A 3,196-nucleotide genomic window follows, 5' to 3' on the forward strand; every position below is an offset into this window, starting at 1 on the left:
CAGAAAAAGGCTCGTCACCTCTGTTACCTTTTGTCACCAATAAAATATAGATGTAACCATTGTTACTGAATGAAATTAAACCATCCAGCGGAAAGAAAATAATCAGTTTTGTCATGTATGTTACCTTTGTCACCAAAAAACAGTGCCTTGTTACTGGTTACAAATGAAATAGGGTAAAAGTCAGGACTAATTTCTGGCCATATCTAGACTGAGAGGTAAATGAATCAAAATAAACATCGTATCCCCATTCATTACGTATGTCTGTTTCCATATCAATAGTAAAGTGAGTATCTTGTAAGCATAAAATATTACATTCTAATTGTTTATAGTATTGTAAAACATCCTTCCTTTTCTTAAAATTATGCAGACCCTGACAATTTGCTGATATTATTTTAAGCTCAGACATTTAGGGTGGAATATAACGATGAGAATATTTTACCTTAGCTGTATGTCTTGTTGAGTCGTCCTCATGTTCACAACTAGAAAGTAAGAATAGATTGATAGGGAGAGTAGATAGAGAGTGCATACTGATTAGAAATAGAGATCTGTGCATCGTTAAGAGAGAGTACTTAGGTGTTTGGTTATTTACAATTTATAAATTTACATCGGATATGCCACCCGAATGCTAATTACAAAGTATGTCAATACAGAGTTTATAATTCCGGTTACGGATTATAATATACTGAAGCTTCAGGCGGCATTCTTATTTCCGTAATAATAAACGGTTGCGTGAAAGCAAAAGTTTATATTAAAAAGATGTTCACTTTAACTCTTTTACGGAATGTAGAATGTTTTACTCAAGGATCAGGTTGGCGACCTCGTTTACAAGACCCTCCATGATGGTAAAGCGTTGAGGCCCAATGTGCTCCCCAATCCACCTCGTAACAACTATGGCAACGTCCATGATTTGATTTTCTCGCATGTATTTGAGTAAACGACGACCCGCTCCATGCTCGCCATCGTCATGATAGTTTTCAATTAATTTCCCTTGTTCCATGAAACGGTAGATGAGTATTCTACTGTCTACACTGGCGACATATGGATCAATGCAGACTTTTTTGTAGAAATTTTGGGCCTGGTTTACAGACCCAACTTTGGTTCCAGTTGCGTAGAATTCCGATCCATTCTTTTGTATGGGTTCGGTGTTCATCGTGACGATGTCATCCAGTTGCTCACTCTCGGTCTGATCAATTTTCAGAACAGCTGCATTGGAAAGTAATGGTACCTCCTCGCTATATTTTGATCCGTTTGGCAGAACAATGCTATTTCTAGATATCTTTACAGAGATGTTTTGTTTTTTAAGTGAGTCTGATTTGTCAAAGAGTTTGTTTCTTGCGGATACAAGTGCGGGAGGCTGCTGGGGAGTGATATAAAATGGAAGGGAGACTCTTGCATTTTTTTTTACTTTTTTGCGCATTTAGAATTTTGTCTTTTTTGTTACGGTCAGTCAACTTGGCTGTGATTGTTACAGGTCGATCAGACTTCTTATGAAGAACTCCATTTCTGTGAATTCTGACGAAGCTGACATCTACCCCAAGTGTTTGTTTTATGAGCGCTGGCATGCTGGCAGCTAAGTCCTCGTTAGGGGTATACTTGAAATTGTGTATCAGGATGTTATCCCGCATAGACCTGGATCGAAGATCGGTTACTTCGCTGTCCATTATGGACATCCTCCGATCCATACGAATAACCACTGATCGCAAAAGCTCTAGCTTAAAAAGACTTAATAGCCCTTCGGGCCCCTAATTTTAGGGGCCAGCCCCTTTTTCTTGATATTAAATAAAAGGTCTCGCTAATATAAACATATTTTGTTCTACAAGTGTTCACGAATTAATAACCGTTCTCGAGATATCTGAACAATTGAGTTTTAAGGGCCGACCCTTAAACTCCTTAATGGGACAATCAACAAAAAAAATTAAGATAGCATATTGTACAGAACATTATTTTGAGCAACTTTTGTTCTACATTGCTTTTCAAAATATTTCTCCTTTATCAGATATTAAGGATCAAAGTTTTGAATTCTGGCCCCTTGAAACCTCTAATTACGTAATATATGACTTACTTATGTTGCAACCACTATTGAAATAAAACCACTATTGAAATAAATTATTTCAATAGTGGTTGGGAATGTATTTCATTAGAAAAATCACCTTGAAACCACTATTGAAATAAAACCACTATTGATATAAATTATTTCAATAGTGGTTGGGGACGTTTTTCATTAGAAAAATCACTTTGCAACCACTATTGAAATACAATCACTATTGGAGTAATGATTTAATAGAGGTTGGTGATGTATTTCATGATAAGAACTACTTTACAGACACCATTAAAGTTCAACTACTATTAATTTTTTTTAAATTGTAGATGGGAATGAATTACTTATAATCATAACTAGTATGTAATCACTATTATGTAACACATTTGGAAAGAAAGAAGTTGTATATCATATTTGCAAACTATTTTGAAATGCAAGATATCTAATATCAAATACACAATTATGGTACAATTTTCACTGCTGTGTAGAAGTAAATAACCAATTCTCGCAGATAAACATGCATATACAGTCAAAAGTGACGACGCGGCAATCCCTATTAAGCAGTCACCTTTCGTATGCTGTCATTTTATTTCCTCTCGATGGAAAATCTTATATAATTGCCCTCTAAAGAGCGGTCACCTGTCTAACAAGGTCAGCGGTCATCGTATTTTGATCCGAAACTGTACAGTCGACATGCATAAGGCGGCCATTTTGGCCGGTCACATGATTTACACCCGGGGATTTTGAACATGGCTTCCGAAGGTCGGGTTATCAATGTAAACAATAATTATTTGCTTGAGGCGAGAGAAACCATATTAATCGATGTATTTATAATACATAATTGGCAGATCAGATACGGTTTTGAGTTCAGATACAGTCGGTTAAAAACTTAATTGTTGATTTGTATTAAAAGTGTTTGTTTTCTATAGATACGGTACTCATGAAAAAAAGTGTTATAATTGTGAAAATGTCAGCGACAAGGTATTACCACGTAATGACTTTTTTCAATAATATTAAAAAATATAAAAATTGCATGCACAATACATTATTATGTATTTGTTCTTATTTTTAAATATGATAGATACTATAAAAAACAAACAAACATCAAATCAATTACTTTATCTATCATTTGATACATTATGCTTAATATCATGTATA

The 3,196-nt window shown here is 34.9% G+C and overlaps 1 pseudogene; it reads right to left on the reverse strand.

Annotated features, from left to right (window-relative positions):
- Nucleotides 1-247: 247 nt before the first annotated feature.
- On the reverse strand, nucleotides 248-2,701 carry LOC128192882 (uncharacterized; annotated as a pseudogene).
- Nucleotides 2,702-3,196: the final 495 nt, after the last annotated feature.

Source organism: Crassostrea angulata, chromosome 1 (genome assembly GCF_025612915.1).
Source record: "Crassostrea angulata isolate pt1a10 chromosome 1, ASM2561291v2, whole genome shotgun sequence".
Lineage (NCBI taxonomy): Eukaryota > Metazoa > Mollusca > Bivalvia > Ostreida > Ostreidae > Magallana > Magallana angulata.